This window comes from Anabrus simplex, chromosome 11 (genome assembly GCF_040414725.1).
Source record: "Anabrus simplex isolate iqAnaSimp1 chromosome 11, ASM4041472v1, whole genome shotgun sequence".
NCBI classification, from domain to species: domain Eukaryota; kingdom Metazoa; phylum Arthropoda; class Insecta; order Orthoptera; family Tettigoniidae; genus Anabrus; species Anabrus simplex.
In genome coordinates, this window is record NC_090275.1 from 115769447 (window position 1) to 115791801 (window position 22355).

General features: G+C 41.9%; 1 protein-coding gene across 3 annotated transcripts in view; it reads left to right on the top strand.

Moving 5' to 3' along the window:
* The first annotated feature begins 608 nt into the window (after positions 1-608).
* Positions 609-22355, top strand: part of LOC137502695 (uncharacterized) — an 81868-nt gene continuing 60121 nt past the window's right edge. For 2 of the 3 annotated variants that reach the window (XM_068229665.1, XM_068229667.1), the window contains exons 1-2: positions 609-651; positions 19131-19332. The gene's annotated coding sequence lies outside the window, so the exon portion shown is untranslated. Of the gene's footprint in view, positions 652-19130; positions 19333-22355 lie in introns of those variants that run through there. The other variant, XM_068229666.1, reaches the window with a different exon arrangement.

Below are 22355 nucleotides of genomic sequence, written 5' to 3' on the forward strand. Positions count from 1 at the left end.
CAAAGATCTTAGATGAACTGTTGGGAGTTTACGATCTCTAAAAGAGTGATATTTATTTTGGACAATTTTTAATCAAGTGGATGTCTCTGAATACCAGAGCATCGATATTTTATTTTGCATCTCTGGAAATATTGACTGAAAATTAGAGTTTGACGATTCAACTGCTGGGTGACTTTCATGAATATTGTTAATAAATATTGTCGAAAATATTTTACCATCTATTATTCGCCCTGCAATACTATCAATCTCTGTACCTGCTCCAATAAGTAACCGAACACTACCTGAGATCCTTCCCATGCTCTGGCCCCATAATCATTTCCTGGTACAATACATACATGCATACATAAGCCTAGGCCTGCATATTTTAGTGCAATATTTAAACAATTATTGGCATAATAAATGTAAGAGCTGGTTTAGGCCTGTAAAATAATTCTTCCTCTGTTCTGCAGCGAAGTCTAAAAGCGTCATTGTCGAGGAAAATATGCAGTACTTCAAGGAAGTGGGTACGGATGCTGCTAATCGCAGCTCTGATAACCAAGTAGGAGATAAGAGGGACAGGAGCGATAGTTCTTGCTTAGCATTTACTGTGGCTGAAGTTTGTACATTCTCTGATTCAAGAAGCTTCACTCTACCTACTAGGAGCTTGAACAGGTAAGTGATGCAGTACCGACCAGTAAATGTGGAAATACTACCGTTAATAGTCTACTGCAGTAGGGTACCTTAAAGTAGTTGCTTACTTTCTTCTTTGCTGTTTTATTACGCCGCAACTCCAGCTCTTATAGCGATAGTGGAACGGAACAGGGCTAGGAGTGGGAACATAGCGGCTGGGGCCTTAATAATAATAATAATAATAATAATAATAATAATAATAATAATAATAATAATAATAATAATAATAATAATAATAATAATAATAATAATAATAATAATAATAATAATAATAATAATAATATAATAATAGGGGCTCAACTACCTTGTTCAAGCATTGAAATTTATGGCCATATAGACTCCTTGCGTGGCAATTTCGTTGTTCCCTTCTACCAGTCTACGAGCTACGGCTAAACAGCAAATGGCCTGACATGCAGCTACTCTCACTCTTTCTACCTTCTACGCACTTGGCTTGTTCTCTTCCTGCCCTTTTCCTCAACTGATGAGGATTTGTCACAGTTTTACGGTCTGATGCCCTTCCTGACCCGTATTCACTACTTGGTGTTTGTAACAGACTGCAGCCTGTGTACAGTAGGACCACTATTGTTGGATCCCTTTGAAAATGAGCAACTGATGAAGCAGTGAAACGTAATAAACTGTGTACTCGCCGGCTGAGTGGCTCAGATGGCAGAGCCAAGTTGGCAGGCTCACTCCTGGATCAGTCCGGTGGTATTTGTAATACGTCAAACTCGTGTCGATATATTTAGTGTCTTTACGAGAAAAAACCAATAATATTATTGACTCGTACAGAGCGTACGGCCCAGGGTTCGTGCCATTTTGAAGACAAATATACAGAAGCCGCTTGTCACCTAGTCACCTATGGTAGCGATACGGAGTAATGTGTGGACTTACGTCGTACTACCACCGAGCGAGTTCGCTACGCGTTACGAGCTGTGCATTCGGGATATAGTGGGTTCGAGTCTCCCTGCAGACAGCCCTCATACATGGTTTTTCGTCGTTTCTCATTTTCGTGTCAGGCAAATGGAAGGCCTGCCGTTGTTTATAATGTCTTTTGTGTCATCAGTCCATAGACTGGTACGATGCCGCTCTCCATGCTACCCTACACTGTGCTAAATTTTCATTTCTGTAACTACTGCATCCTACATCTGCTCTAATCTGCTTCTCACATTCATACATTGGTCTACCCTTACCGATCTTACCGTCTACACTTTCCTCAAACACGAAGTGAACAAATCGTGGGTACCGTAAGGTTTGTCCTACAATTCTATAACTTCTTCTCGTCTAATTTAGCCAAATCGATCTCCTCTCACCATTTCGATTCAATATCTCTTAATTCGTGAATCGACGTACCCAACTTACCTTCAGCTTTCTTCTGTAACACCACATTTCAAAAGCTTCTGTTCTCTTTCTTTCTGAGCTAGTTAACGTCTTCAAAATCAGTGATCGAAATGAGCAAATGTCTTTCCTTAAGTCTGCATTTCATGTCCCCCTTTCTTCTGCCACTGTCAGTTATTTTACTACCTAGTAACAATATTCACGAACTTCCATTAAGACATAAAGTCCGCGGCCACTTCCTGCGCAGTCCGATCCCATAAGACGTGCCTGAGTTGGGTCAACGTAAGGATACTTGGTAAAAAAATATGGAATTGATTTATTGAGGTAAATATGAGATATGCTTAAGTAACACTAGCAGGACTGTCCTGTTTGTAAATAATTAATTTAAACGGTTTAGCATAGGCCTACATGTTATTATTATTATTATTATTATTATTATTATTATTATTATTATTATTATTATTATTATTATTATTATTATAGTACGGCTCCTTGGTTCAAGCAGTACCAGGTTAGATTTTCCGCCAGGTCGGGGATTTTAAAGTTCATCCGACTCGGGGCGTCTTGTTTGTACCATCTTCAGCATTGGAAATCGTATTCGACGGACGCGCAGGTCGCCTGTAGGGAGTCAACTCGAACGACCTGCACCAGACCTCTCCGGAAGGCACAAACCTTTATTATTGTTATTATTATTATTAAGGGAATATGAACAAATTCCACCACGGAACTATTTGGTTTTAATGATTAAATAATTGTAATTATATTGTGGTTATTTCATCAGGGGCTATTCCTATACCTTGTATATCTGTACAACTTGGAAGTGACAAAAATCCACGTCTCCAAATTATTTTGCGTGCGCTGTGATGGTAAATGCGTTTACTGCCAGTGCATTGTCTTTTCTTGTGAAATTACTGGAGTTCCTTCTTTATGTCACATGTAATTATGCATATCTTTTATTTCAAGTCCCTTGTAATAATACATTATGCACCTTTCAAGGTATCCCAATTAAGAAAACTGTGATTACAACTGTCTGCATTCTGTAGCTTGTACAGTATATTTCACTTCTTTGGCAGCCGCTATAACACGTGACTGAGCTCTGTCTTCCTCGAACGCGATTGGCTCGCTCAAATGTGGGCGCACATAAAGTAAGGGCTTTAACCCCTTGGAAGATCGTCCGTATGTTCGTGAGAGGGTCGGGGAGGGTAATGGGAGCTTCCCAGCAAATCAAAAATCTTCTGGCTTCTCCTCGTTCTTCAGAGCGGTCAGCTATGATAGGGCAGACCATGGTTATTGTCACCTGGGCCTCGTAGCAGAGACGTTTCAAGAGGATAGAACATTTATCGTTCCAGGACGTGCCACTTAGAGGGTGACGCCCTCTTTCTGCCTACAGCCCATCTCTTTCTTCCTTCACGGCACTATCACCTGAAAATATTGCACTCTTCAGTCGATAGTTCGAGAGTCCTATCGCGTGACCATTCGATTGTGTAATTCAGTCGATAGCGCCTATCTCTAGGTTCATTCCACCCGCCATTCCCTCTCACGCCACACTGTTAGTAGAAAACCTTCATATGAAATCTGTTCTTAAAGCGGAAGGTCTGCAAGCCATCGGCGAGAGTAAAGTGTTAGTGTTAGTTGGCCGAGCAAAACGAGGTCATTTCCTTGAACAAATGAAACTTCCAGATAGTGCCATTTTCCTAAACTTGTTTGTGGTGACGTGCCATACTGATGAGCTTAAATTTGACTAAGTCGCTTAATTCTCGAAAAACCCAACGGTTTGGGAAAGAAGACTACAATTACCAATTGGGGTATTATAATTTTACCATGTCCAAATTAACAAACCTAGATGCGAAAATCATGAATTGCCCCAATTTCTACTTCTTCTTCTTCTTGTCTTTTGGGCCTACTGAGGACCACGGGGCTTGTTTCGACTCCTTGTATGGAAATTCTGTTTTTTCTTCGCGCAGAAAGCTTTCATTTTCTGGCTGTGTGCTTGTCTCCTTTCCTCGGTCCACTTCGGTCGGGTGGTACCTTGAAAGGTCAACTGCCGGAATAACACGATCCTGTATGGTTTGTTCTGAAATCCCCAGTCGGACTTCACTGTGGTGATCCATTTATTTTTGGACGCTTTCCCTCTGCCTCTAGTGGTAAAGATCTTGCTGATAAATCTGTAAGTACTCATACGAGTCAAATGTCCATAGAAAGTCAATCGCCTCTTCCTCATGGATGTAACTATGTCTTCTTGATGGTCATAGATCTCATTGTTGTGCCTTATCCTGTAAGTACCATACCCTCCTCTTATTGGTCCTAAAATCCTCCTTAGTATTTTTCGTTCCTTGAGCTCTAGCTTCCTCAGTGGACCTTTTCTGTTCATCAGAAGACACTCAAAGGCGTACAGTACGGACGGTCTTACTACTGAATTGTAATGTTGGAGTTTAAGGTTCTTAGAGAGGCACTTGGAAGTATATATGCTCTTACAGGTATGGTAAATTCTTTCCAACTTGGTGCATCTGGTGTCTATTGCTAATGTCCCTCAATTTCTACTGTATAAGTATATTATCATATTTCCGAGGTTTGTCTAATGGCACGTTTATGACGGCAAACACTGCACGATTAACATAGGCTACGTACAACTGACTACAGCGGTGTAGTTCTATGAAACTATCAGACCATCTGAATGAAAACCAGGGTAGCATAGGAACACAATGACATGGCAAAGACAATATCCCCGTCCTCATCTCCTAGTTCTCAGCTCACAACAAGCGTTTTTAAGTAATGATATCCCACATACACTGATTAGCCACAATATTATGACCACCTAACTACTGTCCATATAAACCCGACCAGGCGATAGCAGCGTCACCTGACGGGAATGACTGCTAGTCAGACACACGCACAGTGCTTGTAGTATCAGTGAGCCTGCCGCCCGTGTACAGAATCTACCTGATTTTGACCGAGGGCAGTTTGTGAAGGCGCGGAAGTTCGGCACGACCATTTCGGAAGCTTATCGGGTGAGTGTTTTCAATGAGTGGCGAAGCCAAGGTGAAACCACGTCCAAACGTCGTAGGCTGGGCAGAGAACAGGCAGCAAACTGTGGCGGAGCTAATGCTGGGAAGAGTACACCGAACACTCCGCACCTCACGACCCATGCTTGTGCCGAAGAAAACAGCTTAAGTACACCACGACATCGGTAATTACGACTGAAATAGGCACGTGACTATTGTCATTGAACACTGGAGCAGTGGCATGGCCTGATGAATCCCTATACCTTCTCTATGATGCCAAACGGAGGGTGCAAATCAGTCGTCTTCCAGGGGAACAGGCCCTTGAGATCTGTACTGCGGGACGGAGACAATTTGACGGCGGCTCAATTATGCCTCGGAGAACATTCTTGTGGGCAACCATGGGTCCAGTGTAGCTAGTGCAAGGCGCCATGATGGCCGGGAAGTATAGCACACTGGTTGAAGACTAGGTACACCCCTTCATTTCGTTCATGTTCCCTAACGGCAGTGGCATTCTTCCATAAGATAATGCGCCATATCACAAGGCCACTAGCGTAACAGAGTGGTTCGACAAACACAGTGGCGAGTTGAAATTGATGTCCTGGCCCCCCAACTCGCCAGATGTTATCCCTCCAGCGATAAACCAAGAACTCATTGCTTCCATGCCAAGATGTGTTACCGCTCTTATCCGTGCCAAAAATGGGTAAGTGGTCATAATGTTCGGGCTGATCAGTGTACAATGCTCTAAACTAGTATCTGAAAGCAGAATATCGTGCGGAAATATTGAAAATACGACACATATTCAGGACAGTCCAATTGTTAACACTCGAAAACTTAAAGCGTTACAACTTATGATCTAATGCCAGAAACTACTCTAACTTGAGAATGGAGCTGCTCAAAGTACACTGGACGTTTGTATTCGTGTATGTTTTTGTCCAATGTTCGCCCCTGGGGGAAAGTTACATTGTGCTGGTGCCTATCGAAGAACATTTCCCATTTAATATGCCTTTTGTCCACTGCATATGCAGTACAGTTACGCATTTGTACGACTGTTCCACAACGTTTCAATCTGAACACTGCACATTGATTAGCCACGTGTTCGACTTGTTAACCTTCAACAAGACCAACTACAATGTAGCAAACCCTAATGCAGCTATCGATATTGGCTAAAATGGCGCCACCATTGGTAAACATTTGCAAGTGTGGAGCATGAGTTTAGTTCTTTGGTTTGATCAGCAGATATTACTGTAGTGAAGTATTAAAACTAACATGATATATTAGGACATGTCGTGCCTGGATGTAGTTCATTTGATAACAGATGCTGACTTACCTGCAGATCAAGAGTACTTAATGCATCGTGATGATTTCGTGGTTACAAATAATTCATTAGGGTGCATTAAAACATTCGAGGATAAAATTGTTATTAGAGAGGATGATTTCCGTGTACTTGAGCTATTTTTTTTCGGATTTGGGAAAAGTCTGTGTTGGTGCCTATCGTAGTACATTTCCCATTAACTATGCCTTTTGAGCTTTTTATGAGTGAGATTTTATAAAGTGATAAATCTATTTATTTTGTCTAGAGTTGAAAATTATATTCTCTTTGTGAAATTAGAGGACAAGGTATGAACTTATATACTGTCGTTTACAGTACGTATTTACGTTGTCAAAGATTTGAGTGTTGATATGCTTTATACGAAAAGGTATATGCCACCAGAGAATTTCAAATCGATTCTCCTACTGAGAGACAAAGATTACCTGGAGTGAAGAAGATGTAGTATAAGAGTTAGGTGAATCATTGTCAGAACAATTGTTATGAGAGAATTGTCTTATGCTTCTAATATGGTAAATTTCTCGAACGGGCTAGGTTATTATGTCATAAAGCATGGTAAAAAATCCATTCAAATAAATGCATTTCTGAAACAAGTATTGAATTATATGAAGAAGGATTGCGGTCTGGAATAATTTACAAAGGGTGCCATTACTATATCCTCACCAATTTGAAAAATATTCAACGTCTTTGAAGTCATTTACGACAAGACTAGGTAAACAATTGGAACGTGATCTGCCACTTGGACGACAGCCCTAAATTCAGGTCATTGCTGATTGTCTGTGTACCGGGAAGTACATCTCAACCCCGCACATTTAAAAGAAGCGCCTCATGAAACTCTATCTGTTAAACTAAATTTGAAACCACTAATGAATGAAGTTGGGACATTGACCAGATGATGTCACAATTGAATTATTGAGTAATGTGTTATTTTGAAGTTTTTAAACTGACTGGATTTATTTAAATTTTGTTTTGGTGTACAGCAAGAAGTTTGAACTCTTCTCCATAGATGTAAATACAAAAAGAAACTGTCCCAATGCACTCCGGCGCAAGGTAAAATAATTAGTGATTTAAAGAAGATTTGTGTTTATAGGTTTTCCCAACTAAACTAACTTTCATTTATTTCTATATTTCATGGTTTGCAACACTTCCTTCTAATTCCGCCAGCTTTTTAATCTGGCCAATCACAAATTTTCTGTAATTATTATTCACCCAATAATAGGCTTCGTGTACCTTTTATTCAGAAAATAAAAATGAGAGAGTGTGCCAGGATATAGTCCAGAACCTTCTCGATCCATCCCCTCTGGTATATAAACTGCGGCTTTTTCAAGCTGCCTTGTCTTATTGATCGTCGTCTTACTGAGTATGTGTGTTAAGACATTCTTCGCCAGGAAGTACACAAGCCCAGGTAATGGCCACCAGTTTTCTCTCTCTGCAGTTATCTCCGCCAACTTATCCGAGGGGAAGTTTCTAAACTTCAACTATATAACCGTTTGATTTCTGATGTAAACTTCATAAAGGTCTTTTACTGTGAATTGGGGATAGAGAGTGCGTTACCCTCTTGAATTCCCTTTCAATTTATCTTGAGGTGACTATGATTTTGTAACTGTTTTATTTTCTTTAAGGTATTAATTAACCTTCTTTCTAGTCACCTCAGTAGCTTGGTTTAGCCTCTGCATCACAAGCGCAAGTAGAATTTTATATGTAATTTTCTAGGAGCGCAAGTGTACGCCTCCATACATTTTGTTTTCGGGCCAGTGTTCATCTTTCCACTAAGGCCCAGTAGTTTGGGCAATAGAGACCCCTGTGTAGAAACTGTAAATTGTAGGTTGGGTCTAGGGAAGCCAGAAATTGTAAGAATTTTGTGTAATATTGCCTTAATTAGTCTGTAAGAAATTGGGAGCCAGTCTCCTTTGTTGAATGCGGAGAGATTATAAACTCGTGCTGGTTTTGTGTAATATTGAGTGGGGCCTCTGAAAAGCAAATTTGTAACTTTTGGAGCAAAGTGCTCTTGAATTGGGAGATTTGTCTCTTCGTCGAACTAAACGCAACATTTGCGATGTTGAAAACTTGTAAATTCGGACCTGGAAGCTCAGCGCTTGTAATTTCCAAACTGATAATTGTTCCTGTCACCCTGTTAGTTCACTAAGTGAAAAGTTTGTTAAGTTTGTGGTTTGAAAAGAAATACAACCTTGATTTAAAGTTTTAAATTAATATTTGATATAGTAGACAGACCCATTCAGCCCGCACCTTCTTTCTCCTCTCTGCGATCACAAAAACCCGGTAACACGTGGTAGCAGACCGGAGTTGAATAGGTCTAGACTGAGCCCTTTGGACGGCTAAAAGTAGGATATGTTTCGAACAGTAAGAATTTTCTCGGTCGTTGGGAATTTTTCTAAATGATCAACTTATCTGTCAACATGTCTGGTCCTCGCGAAGTCCCTGCTCACGGGTACTTGCGCAAGGAGGAAATTATCTATGAGTTACTCATTACAAAGGTCCAATCTGGAGGCACGGTTATGGCAGATATTGACAAGCTCAAGGAATCATTGGAATTGCCTATATCCATCCAAGTCTTTGGGGAAAAAGAAATTGATGAAGCTCTATCCACCATCACTGACAATGTCACCGAGCTAGCGTCTGTAGTGAGCTTTTTTGAAGCGAGCGATCCATCTGCTAACCAGTTTAAGAGAGTTTCATTTCTACAACAGGGCCACGGACCTATTGTCTCTCAAATGAAAAGATGTTCATGATAATTAGGCTAGCAATTTGGTTGAATATCTGTCGGAAATATCAAATAGAGTTAGTCAATATTGTTGACGGGGGCAGCTGTTCTTACTAGACTGCTATATAGGGTGTTCTCGGGCATCAAATTTGAATATCTGTATCACTACCTCGATGATGTCGCTGTATTTTCTGAAACCTTTGAAGAACACCTAGATCATCTAAAGGAAGTACTCGATCGCCTTTGTAAGGCTGGGTTGACGGTGAAGTTATCTAAGGTAGCTTTTGTTAAGCCTTCCATGTCGTTTTTAGGGCATATTGTGTCACCCGATGGTGTTTTCATCGATCATTTCACAACACAGGCTATCCGTGAGTTCAAACCTCCTAAAGACATCAAAGGAAATTTAATCCTAACTTCGCTAACAGAGCGGCACCCATGAACTTACTCCGTAGGAAAGGCGTCATTTTGAATGGGGCCGTCTCCGCAAGCCGCTTTTGAATTTTTGAAATTAGCTTTTGTAATGCCCCTCTATTAGCCATGCCAGATTTCTCAAAGAAATTCATTGTCCAAACAGACGCCTCGTCATCGGCGGTTGCCGCTGTCCTTCTACAGCCAACGGAACTCGGAAGGCGACCTATCGCCTATGCTTCTAGGACCTTATCGGATCAAGAGGCCAAATATTCCATCTATGAACTTGATGGTTTGGCAGTTCTGTTTGCTCTAGAGGAGTACCGTCTCTATCTGGAACATGTCGAATTCGACCTAGAAACGGATAACCAAGCCTTAAGTTGAGTGTAAGGTAGGCCTCGTCGTACTGGTCGTATAGCCCGCTAGGCCATCAGGATATCTGCTTTCCAATTCGATGTGAGGCATGTTGGAGGATCTGAAAATGTAATGGCGGATGGACTAATCCTCATGCTTTCTCATGAAGTGGAGGCGACTGAACAGGAATATAGTTCTTCCCTTCCCACGCCCATACCTTCAGGGATTAATGCCATTCTATCTGATGCCCCTATGTTATTTCGGGATATTGAGAAATATCAACGTGAAGATCCAGTGCTGTGTCCTATAATGGAAACCCTTTCTTCTGGGGAATATGTCGTCCCTTATGTGTTGAGAAACGGGGTTTTGTGTTGCCCTTCGAGGTAAGATCAAAAGATGAAAGTAGTGGTTCTAGCTGTGTTTGTGCCTATGATCTTCAAGTAATATCATGAGACCCCATTAGGGCGGCATTTATTCATCTTCAAAACTCGGGAAAAGATCCGAGAGATGTTTATTTGGAAAGGTATGGACAGTAAAAGGAGATAATTTGTAAAAGCTTGTAAATCTTGCTTACTTAGTAAGCCCACCTTGTCCACTAAGCTAGGTCTATTGTCATCTCATCAAGCGTCTCGCCCCATGGAACTTCTACATATAGACTACGTCGGACCTTTCCCACAATTGAAGGGGAAAGGAAAACATTTATTCTGGTGGGTGTAGACGGCTCCACTAGATTCCTTTCGTTATTTCCGACTAAGTTGGCTACCGCGTAGTCTACAATATTGTGTTTGAATACCACTTTTGCTTCTTTTGGTCCTTGTCAATGTGTAGTTTCTGAAAATGCTAAGGCATTTACGTCTAACTTACTCCGTAGATTCTGTTTTGACCTGTCTATCTCACACGTAACAACTCCGGCTTATTACCCACAACCGTCTCTTGCTGAACGGGTCAATCGTAATCTCCGTTCTGTCTTAATTACATTTCATCATGAAGATCATTCCAGGTGGGATACGTCCCTACATTGGTTAGCCTTTGCTCTAAATTCTGCAGTTCATGTGTCACGCAAGTTCACTCCCGGATCTCTCATGTTTTAGTTTGTTCCTAACACGCCGCTCTCTAATCTTTGGACACTTAACGACATATTACCAGCGACAATAAATCCAGATAATAATAGAGATACGGAGGAAGGCTAAAGGTATCCTAAAAGCTTTCCACGGAAAAGTTAGAGGAAGATATGATCGTGGACGGAGGTCGGAGATCAGGTCATGGTTAAAAATTTTGTTCCTGCGGGCAAGCTTGCCCCCAGATTCCAAGTGCCGTGTATCATCCTAGATTTCCAAACACCGGTTATATTATTGGTCAGTAACCCAGCCACGGAAAGGATATTTAGGGTTCACCTCGCTCAGGTGAAACTAGTGTAAGTTCCTTGCCCTTTTCCAGTAGCCACTAAAGTATGGCAGGAGTCGAAGGTTGGTTTCCTTTGAGAAAGGGAATTTGATCTTAAAATTAATTTAATGTTAACCCGTTCGGTGGACTATGCTGCGAGATCCGCGGCTACATGTCACTTGCTCGGCGGGGTAAGCGGATGTATCCGCCGGTTCAAATTAGATTTTTTCTCAGTTGCCTGCCAGAAGAAGTTTATTTCTTTTTAGCAGCGTATTCTGGATGAGTCTGCCCTCTATGTGATTTTTTTCAAATATGTTCTGCAGTTCCAATGTGTCATCCACGAGTTGCATCATAAAGAACGCAGCTTACGTCCGGGCAGGAACGACGTAAGGCCTAACAGCTTCGCGCTGAAGCTTTAGCTCATCGTCTAATCGTCCCTTGGATGTAATAATATTGCTGCAGAAGGGATTTCTAGAGATTATGATACTGAACAGACCTCTCTGATGACATTTGAGAACTGTGACCTGATTTATTATCCCCAGTCTCGAGTTCTTCCTTCACGACTGGAGTATGTGTTTACCGCGAGTTACACAAAATTTATTATCGGACGCATCCGTAATACAGGCACATTTCAAGATTTCCGTCCAAACTGCAGAGACCATGGTTCTATTCGATCCTTTTTCTTACATTATTTTCGCTAAGATGTCTAAAATTAATTTTACCGGCCCCCACCGTTAGACGAAAATAATTTACGGGTCATGATGAAGGAAATGTTAGAATTTAGTGGGGAGAATAGCGATCTTAGTTAAGTAAGTTCTGCCGAAGGGGAATTCGTATGTGACAGGAACTTACCAGGAATAAGTACTTCAGGATCGAACGTACAGATTTCGGGCCCAGCTGATGCGAATGTTCAGCAGTCGCCAAAGATACAATACATGTACGATTCCAGTTCAAGTGACAATGATGACTATAATGCTGATTACAATCCAACCAGTGCTAGTTATTCGTCAACGTATAATGAAAGTGGACATAGAAACTTCCCTTTGATCCAAAATTCCATCGTGATGTAAAGGGAGAGTTTTTAAGAAATCAAAACCGACCGAAATATTTCAATAAGTTCTTATAACGAGATACGCCAGAACATAGCTGAACAGTCAGAAGGTGCCCAGCAGGAAATCGCATATAAAATATAATTTAGTTAGATGAAACGAAGGAGTGGAGATCAAGACCAGATTCGAACAAATAAGGACGGTATAAAGCTTCTTATGGCCATACTGGTGGTCCAACGTTGCTTACGTCTGTAGGTTTAACCTGAAAGTACCCTACACGTGACCCCTGGGTGATACTAAGGGAGCAACGGCGAACAGCGACCAGACGTAAAGTTTTACCTCCTGGTCTAGATACAGTACAGAATTACGTTGAACACGAATGAATTTTCCAACGGCCATTCTAAAGGCCAAACAACCACTAGGAACCTGGGACCTGTCCTTTTGTATATGTCAACTAAACATTGAAGGTATTAGTCGTGCTAAAAGTGAAGCCTTGTACAAACTGCTACTTTCTCATGAAGTAGACCTGGCAGTCATACAGGAAACACATTGCACTGATGAGCAGCAGCTGGAAGCTAGAGGGAAAATTCCGGGTTACGATCTTCTGGGCGCAACCTATCATCATGCCTACGGTAATGCTACATACGTGCGAAACACTTTAGATAATGCCTTTCTTCTATCTACTAGCTCCGAGGAGGACATCCACACCGTTGTCATCAGAAAAGGTGACACGGAGGTCTCAAACATCTACAAACATCCGAATTGTAAGTGGCCCAACCATGTTGTAGAGATTCGACCACATCCCGCAGTCTACGTTGGTGATTTCAACAGTCACCACCAGGACTGGAAATGCAGAACTAACGACGATAATGGGGAAGCAGTACTGGAATGGTTGGATAGAAACAACCTCTTTCACGTCTTTGACGCAAAAGACCGCGACACGTTCAAATCAGCAGCCTGGAAACGGGGGTATTGTCCTGATCTGTGCTTTGTGTCCAGAGACAAAGAAAACAAACCTCTAACAACTACTCGAAAAGTGCTTAATGACTTCCCACATAACCAGCACAGGCCTGTATTATACGAAATTGTCATACAAATCCCTCTGATCACATCTATCCCTCGACCACGCTGGAATTTCAATAAGGCTGATTGGCTTAGCTTCGCAGAAGTACTTCATAAATGTGTAGGTCGGATACCACCGACACATGACGTTTATGAAAGATTCGTAGGAGCTGTGGTGTCAGCTGCAAAGAAACATATCCCTAGAGGTTTTCGGAGGGAATACATCCCTGGAAGTAACGAGGAAAGAAAAAACCTTTACCAACAATTTATTGAGAGCAGTGACCATGAAATTGCAGACCAGCTTCTACATAGCCTAGATGCAGCCAGGAGACTTCACTAAATCGAGCCGACAAGCATGGCCTCTCCTAAAGAAGCTTGGAGACGGAAAAGCAACTGGACGGACGACATCAGAAATCCATACAAACAAGATCGCCTCTCATCTGGTTATGACTTCCAAAAGCCAAAGAAACAAGAAACTTACTAAGAACTTAAAGAAAGAACTGAAACTCCTGAAAAGTAATTTCCCGATGGCACACTCCAAACCATTTAGCGTGGAAGAAATAAGCATATCTATCAGTGACACTAAATCAGGTAAAGCCCCTGGTGAGGATGGTTTACACCCAGAGTTCTTCGCTCACTGTGGAGAAAAGGCACGTGCCTGGCTGGCTAAATTCTACACTGATATCTTTGAAAGAGGCAAGACGCCAAAAACGATTCAGACAAAGATTATTGAATTCCTTCAGAAAGGTGAACCGAGTGAAAAACCGGAGAGCTACCGCCCTATTGCCTTGCTCAGCGTTGCATGTAACCTACTAGAAAGACTTCTGCTCAACAGAATTGGTCCCGAGAAGACTTCTGCTCAACAGAATTAGTCCCGAGATACTGAAGAAAATTCCAGTGGAACAGGCGGGCTTTAGACCACAGAGAAGAACGACAGATCAAGTTATGTCTCTTAAAACCTACACAGAGGCAGGCTTCCAAAGAAAACTCAAGACTTCAGTGGCATCCATAGACTTGACAGCAGCCTCTGACACCGTCTGGAAAGATGGATTACTCTACGAGTTCCTGAAAGTGGTCCCGTGTAGGATAACTGCACAACTCCTGAACAACATGTTGAGTCAAAGACAATTTCGTGTGTAGAATGGGGCAGCTGTAAGCAGCCAAAGATCGCTGAACAACGGTCTGCCACAGGGGTCAGTTCTCTCTCCTTTGATGTTTAGTTTATATATTGCAGACATGCCGAAGACACTTTCAAGGAAATTCGGATACGCAGCTGAATGGGCACTTGCTATCAGGGACAAAACAGTTGAGAAAAGAGGAGAGATCCTGACTGAAGACCTCAAGACACTGGGACACTACTTTAAAATATGGGGACTCCAAACAAACATCAGCAAAACTGAAGTTTGTTGCTTCTACCTAAACAATAAAATGTCTAACATGGAGTTAAATACACTGACTGAGAGAGCAAATGCAACACCAAGAAGGAGTGATTCGAAGTTGGGGAAAAAACAGAGACGGCACGGACGAATAACTGATGTTTATTTCAAACCGATATGCAGGTTACACAATGCGCACGGCATCGACTCAGTAGGATGTAGGACCACCGCGAGCGGCGATGCACGCAGAAACACGTCGAGGTACAGAGTCAATAAGACTGCGGATGGCGTCCTGAGGGATGGTTCTCCATTCTCTGTCAACCATTTGCCACAGTTGGTCGTCCGAACGAGGCTGGGGCAGAGTTTGCAAACGGCGTCCAATGAGATCCCACACGTGTTCGATTGGTGAGAGATCCGGAGAGTACGCTGGCCACGGAAGCATCTGTACACCTCGTAGAGCCTGCTGGGAGATGCGAGCAGTGTGTGGGCGGGCATTATCCTGCTGAAACAGAGCATTGGGCAGCCCCTGAAGGTACGGGAGTGCCACCGGCCGCAGCACATGCTGCACGTAGCGGTGGGCATTTAACGTGCCTTGAATACACACTAGAGGTGACTTGGAATCATACGCAATAGCGCCCCAAACCATGATGCCACGCTGTCGAGCGGTAGGGCGCTCCACAGTTACTGCAGGATTTGACCTTTCTCCACGCCGACGCCACACTCGTCTGCGGTGACTATCACTGACAGAACAGAAGCGTGACTCATCGGAGAACACGACGTTCCGCCATTTCCTCATCCAAGTCGCTCTAGACCGGCACCATGCCAGGCGTGCAAGTCTATGCTGTGGAGTCAATGGTAGTCTTCTGAGCGGACGCCGGGAGTGCAGGCCTCCTTCAACCAATCGACGGGAAATTGTTCTGGTCGATATTTTAACAGCCAGGGTGTCTTGCACATGCTGAAGAATGGCGGTTGACGTGGCGTGCGGGGCTGCCACCGCTTGGCGGCGGATGCGCCGATCCTCGCGTGCTGACGTCACTCGGGCTGCGCCTGGACCCCTCGCACGTGCCACATGTCCCTGCGCCAACCATATGCGCCACAGGCGCTGCATCGTGGACACATCCCTATGGGTATCGGCTGCGATTTGACGAAGCGACCAACCTGCCCTTCTCAGCCCGATCACCATACCCCTCGTAAAGTCGTCTGTCTGATGGAAATGCCTCCGTTGACGGCGGCCTGGCATTCTTAGCTATACACGTGTCCTGTGGCACACGACATCACGTTCTACAATGACTGTCGGCTGAGAAATTACGGTACGAAGTGGGCCATTCGCCAACGCCGTGTCCCATTTAGCGTTCGCTACGTGCGCAGCACAGCGGCGCATTTCACATCATGAGCATACCTCAGTGACGTCAGTCTACCCTGCAATTGGCATAAAGTTCTGACCACTCCTTCTTGGTGTTGCATTTGCTCTGTCAGTCAGTGTAATTAATAATTTATCACAGTTAAAAGGTCATTAATAAATAATTTATTTTAAATTCAGTTAATAATGTGACATTAAATTTTATTTTGATGAATGATAGTCATGGACACTATAATATTGTTATAGCTACAGCTTTTGATTCTGATTTATATTATATTCATTGGTATTAGATAATTAGATATTCTTATTCTTCTTCTTGATTATGATTAATAAATTTCATATACAATATTCATGAATCAGTCTGTGTCAAGGTTTTTTATTTCGGTAGATAGTTATGCTTGGTTAGGTATTGCCTAATGCATCCATGAATCGACTACAATAACTGATCACCAATGAGACGAGTCTCTAGATTTCGGTGAGTATATATTTTTAGGAGCAGCCGTGGCAACAGGGAACTTCAAGTGAACACCGAAACAACTATCAAAGCGTGCAGTACATACATACAAACATACCTACTCTACCAGGAAGGCATAGGCCCTGGCACATACGAGTTATATGTATTCATGAGCGAATGACTAAGTCCCGATACACGAACAGCTGTTCTCGTTCTCACTGCACTGCCTGTGGGAGACCACACGAATGAAGCAAGGTCAAGTGACCTCAGCACTGCCTGTAGCATCCCTCCTCTCAGAATTCTCTCGATACTATTTTTTTTAACTTTTTAACGCTTGGATCAATAATCATGAGACCAACACTAAATTGTAGCCAATATTATGAAATTAAATCCCTGATTTTTTGATATCAATCCGTCCAATGGTTCCCAAGATATAACAAGTTCAAATTTGAAAAATATCATCACCCCTTCATCACGTGATTCCGAGTGCTGCTCGCAGCCAGGTATAAATAGGTCATTAAACTGAGCGTATAGCCAGTGTGCAGTGTGTGTGTTCTGCGATTATGACAGAAGGACAGTATGCTCCGTCGCGATCCTCGAGGACGAAGAAGTCACACTCGAACACTTTGAAATTGTGCGAAGACGTCGCAAGTAAAGTTTCTGCCCCGTCGCGACGAAGGAAATATTCTGGAATTTTCTCCGAATAAATCGTCATTATACAATAATTAGGAGTGTGTTAACCGAGTGAAGTTATAATAGAAATTGTGAATTGAACTATCAAGTATTTCATTTATCAGTAAACCATATTGGGGACTTTGTCATTTTCACGTAATTCTGAACTTTATCATTGACTGTGACAGAATTCTAAGACATTGCGTGTGATAAACTAAACTTCTAATTTGTGACCATTTTATTGATTTTGAGACACATTTCTCCTACACTAGTATAATTGTGAACTGTGTGAGATACTTTTCCACCAAACAGTCAACAACTAGCTAGGCTAAAAGTGACTACCCTTCATGCATTTACTCGAATTTTCGATCACTACTACGAGAAACTAACAGAAAATTAAGAAAAATTAAGAAAAATTAAGAACTTTTTACGACAATATTAAGTCGCACGGACTTGTGTTGTGCAAATTCAGTCATAAAATCTTCTTAATCTATGAACAGTATTATTCCACGGACTGTTGTTAATGACATTTTTTCCAGTGTTTTATGGACTGTGATGATTATTCTACGATCGAACCTCAGTGACTTATGAACTGTGACACTGTTAAATACTAATTCCATAAACTGTGTGTGTGTAAAAACTGTGTTTTCTGTGTAGAAAACGATTGTAAGTCCTTACTTAATTAACCTGACTTACGAATCATACTGTAGTATAGACTGTAATATTCTAAGTCACGTATTAAACACCGTAAAACCAATGTGCGAATACGAACTGTGCATTGAGACTTGTGTCGGTGCATAATATCAGTCTTAGTGATAATTGAGAGCTCTATAGTGCTAACTGAACTTTCCGTGTTCTGACATTATCTCTAAAAGAACATCGGAAATCTTGGCAAAGTGTTGTGAGATTCTGCTGCATCGAACGTCGTTTCCAACGTGGGATTAACGTGGTTTCTTCGATCATGGTACCCATCGGGGGACGTCGATGAGGGATATTTACGTGGCATCTTGTCACGCTGCTGGTGCTGAGTTCGAGCCTTGGCTGCACGCTGCAGAATGTTCCAGCCACCAAGCCGCAGGACAGCACAACACGAACACTTATAAGCAGATTCCAGGTGATCTTCTCATATTTTGAGTGAGTAATTCCACTAACAGTCTTTTAACAAAGCACTCAGTTAATCATAGTGCTCCAGCAACAGAAAAGTGCTTCCTGTGGAGTTCAGCTTGCTATTTAAAATAATTCAGGAAAGTTTCATGTCTTGCTTTTGAACTGTAAATTCCTTTTTAAAAATCATGTATAACTTGAAGTGATTTCACGTAGATGAACATTACTGTAGCAGTATACAGCAAGTGATCAAATATTTTTATTTTTGAACTATCAACTTATTCATGAAAGTGTGTGTTAATATTATTTTCAAAAATATTAGAAAAACTGTAGGTCTGCTTCACAAGTGATGGACTTAATGAAAGTCAAGGAGCAAAGTGTTATTTTGGTATTTAAATCCATTTCAAAGATCTTAGATGAACTGTTGGGAGTTTACGATCTCTAAAAGAGTGATATTTATTTTGGACAATTTTTAATCAAGTGGATGTCTCTGAATACTAGAACATCGATATTTTATTTTGCATCTCTGGAAATATTGACTGAAAATTAGAGTTTGACGATTCAACTGCTGGGTGACTTTCATGAATATTGTTAATAAATATTGTCGAAAATATTTTACCATCTATTATTCGCCCTGCAATACTATCAATCTCTGTACCTGCTCCAATAAGTAACCGAACACTACCTGAGATCCTTCCCATGCTCTGGCCCCATAATCATTTCCTGGTACAATACATACATGCATACATAAGCCTAGGCCTGCATATTTTAGTGCAATATTTAAACAATTATTGGCATAATAAATGTAAGAGCTGGTTTAGGCCTGTAAAATAATTCTTCCTCTGTTCTGCAGCGAAGTCTAAAAGCGTCATTGTCGAGGAAAATATGCAGTACTTCAAGGAAGTGGGTACGGATGCTGCTAATCGCAGCTCTGATAACCAAGTAGGAGATAAGAGGGACAGGAGCGATAGTTCTTGCTTAGCATTTACTGTGGCTGAAGTTTGTACATTCTCTGATTCAAGAAGCTTCACTCTACCTACTAGGAGCTTGATCAGGTAAGTGATGCAGTACCGACCAGTAAATGTGGAAATACTACCGTTAATAGTCTACTGCAGTAGGGTACCTTAAAGTAGTTGCTTACTTTCTTCTTTGCTGTTTTATTACGCCGCAACTCCAGCTCTTATAGCGATAGTGGAACGGAACAGGGCTAGGAGTGGGAACATAGCGGCTGGGGTCTTAATAATAATAATAATAATAATAATAATAATAATAATAATAATAATAATAATAATAGGGGCTCAACTACCTTGTTCAAGCATTGAAATTTGGGGCCATATAGACTTCTTGCGTGGCAATTTCGATGTTCCCTTCTACCAGTCTACGAGCTACGGCTAAACAGCAAATGGCCTGACATGCAGCTACTCACACTCTTCTGACCTTCTACGCACTTGGCTTGTTCTCTTCCTGTCCTTTTCCTCAACTGATAATGATTTGACACCGTTTTACGGTCTGATGCCCTTCCTGACCCGTATTCACTACTTGGTGTTTGTAACAGACTGCAGCCTGTGTACAGTAGGACCACTATTGTTGGATCCCTTTGAAAATGAGCAACTGATGAAGCAGTGAAACGTAATAAACTGTGTACTCGCCGGCTGAGTGGCTCAGATGGCAGAGCCAAGTTGGCAGGCTCACTCCTGGATCAGTCCGGTGGTATTTGTAATACGTCAAACTCGTGTCGATATATTTAGTGTCTTTACGAGAAAAAACCAATAAAATTATTGACTCGTACAGAGCGTACGGCCCAGCGTTCGTGCCATTTTGAAGACAAATATACAGAAGCCGCTTGTCACCTAGTCACCTATGGTAGCGATACGGAGTAATGTGTGGACTTACGTCGTACTACCACCGAGCGAGTTCGCTACGCGTTACGAGCTGTGCATTCGGGATATAGTGGGTTCGAGTCTCCCTGCAGACAGCCCTCATACATGGTTTTTCGTCGTTTCTCATTTTCGTGTCAGGCAAATGGAAGGCCTGCCGTTGTTTATAATGTCTTTTGTGTCATCAGTCCATAGACTGGTACGATGCCGCTCTCCATGCTACCCTACACTGTGCTAAATTTTCATTTCTGTAACTACTGCATCCTACATCTGCTCTAATCTGCTTCTCACATTCATACATTGGTCTACCCTTACCGATCTTACCGTCTACACTTTCCTCAAACACGAAGTGAACAAATCGTGGGTACCGTAAGGTTTGTCCTACTCTATATCTTATTCTTGTCTAATTTAGCCAAATCGATCTCCTCTTACCATTTCGATTCAGTATCTCTTAATTCGTGAATCGACGTATCCATCTTACCTTCAGCTTCCTTCTGTAACACCACATTTCAAAAGCTTCTGTTCTCTTTCTTTCTGAGCTAGTTAACGTCTTCAAAATCAGTGATCGAAATGAGCAAATGTCTTTCCTTAAGTCTGCATTTCATGTCTCCCTTACTTCTGCCATTCTCAGTTATTTTACTACCCAGTAACAATATTCACCCACTTCCTTTAAGACATAAAGTCCACTTCCTGTGCAGTCCGATCCCATAAGACGTGCCTGAGTTGGGTCGACGTAAGGAAACTTGGTACAAAAATATGGAATTGAATTATTGAGGTAAATATGAGATATGCTTAACTATAACACGCAGGACTGTCCTGTTTGTAAATAATTAATTTAAACGGTTTACCATAGGCCTACGTGTTATTATTATTATTATTATTATTATTATTATTATTATTATTATTATTATTATTATAGTACGGCTCCACGGTCCAAGCAGTACCAGGTTCGATTTTCCACCGGGTCGGGGATTTTAACGTTCATCCGACTCGGGGCGGCTTGTTTGTACCATCTTCAGCATTGGAAATCGTATTCGACGGACGCGCAGGTCGCCTGTAGGGAGTCAACTCGAACGACCTACACCAGACCTCTCCGGAAGGCACACGCCTTTATTATTGTTATTATTATTATTAAGGGAATATGAACAAATTCCATCACGGAACTATTTGCTTTTAATGATTAAATAATTGTAATTATATTGTGGTTATTTCATCAGGGGCTATTCCTGTACCTTGTATATCTGTACAACTTGGAAGTCACAAAAATCCACGTCTCCAAATTATTTTGCGTGTGCTGTGATGGTACATGCGTTTACTGCCAGTGCATTGTGTTTTCTTGTGATATTACTGGAGTTCCTTCTTTATGTCACATGTAATTATGCATATCTTTTATTTCAAGGCCCTTGCAATAATACATTATGCACCTTTCAAGGTATCCCAATTAAGAAAACTGTGATTACAACTGTCTGCATTCTGAAGCTTGTACATTTCACTTCTTTGGCGGCTGCTATAACACGTGACTGAGCTCTGTCTTCCTCGATCGCTATTGGCTCGCTCAAATGTGGACGCACATAAAGTAAGGGCTTTAACCTCTTGGACGATCGTCCGTATGTTCTTGAGAGGGTCGGGGAGGGGAATGGGAACTTCCTAGCAAATCAAAAATATTCTGGCTTCTCCTCGTTCTTCAGAGCGGTCAGCTATGATAGGGCAGACCATGGTTATTGTCACCTGGGCCTCGGAGCAGAAACGTTTCAAGAGGATAGAATATTTTACCTTCTAGGACGTGTCACTTAGAGGGTGACGCCCTCTCTCTGCCTACAGCTCGTCCCTTTCTTTCTTCACGGCACTTTCACCTGAAAATATTGCACTCTTCAGTCGATAGTTCGAGAGTCCTTTCGCGTGACCATTCGATTGTGTAATTCAGTCGATAGCGCCTATCTCTAGGTTCATTCCACCCGCCATTCCCTCTCACGCCACACTGTTAGTAGAAAACCTTCATATGAAATCTGTTCTTAAAGCGGAAGGTCTGCAAGCCAAGTGTTAGTGTTAGTTGGCCGAGCAAAACGAGGTCATTTCCTTGAACAAATGAAACTTCCAGATAGTGCCATTTTCCTAAACTTGTTTGTGGTGACGTGCCATACTGATGAGCTTAAATTTGACTAAGTCCCTTAATTCTCGAAAAACCCAACGGTTTGGGAAAG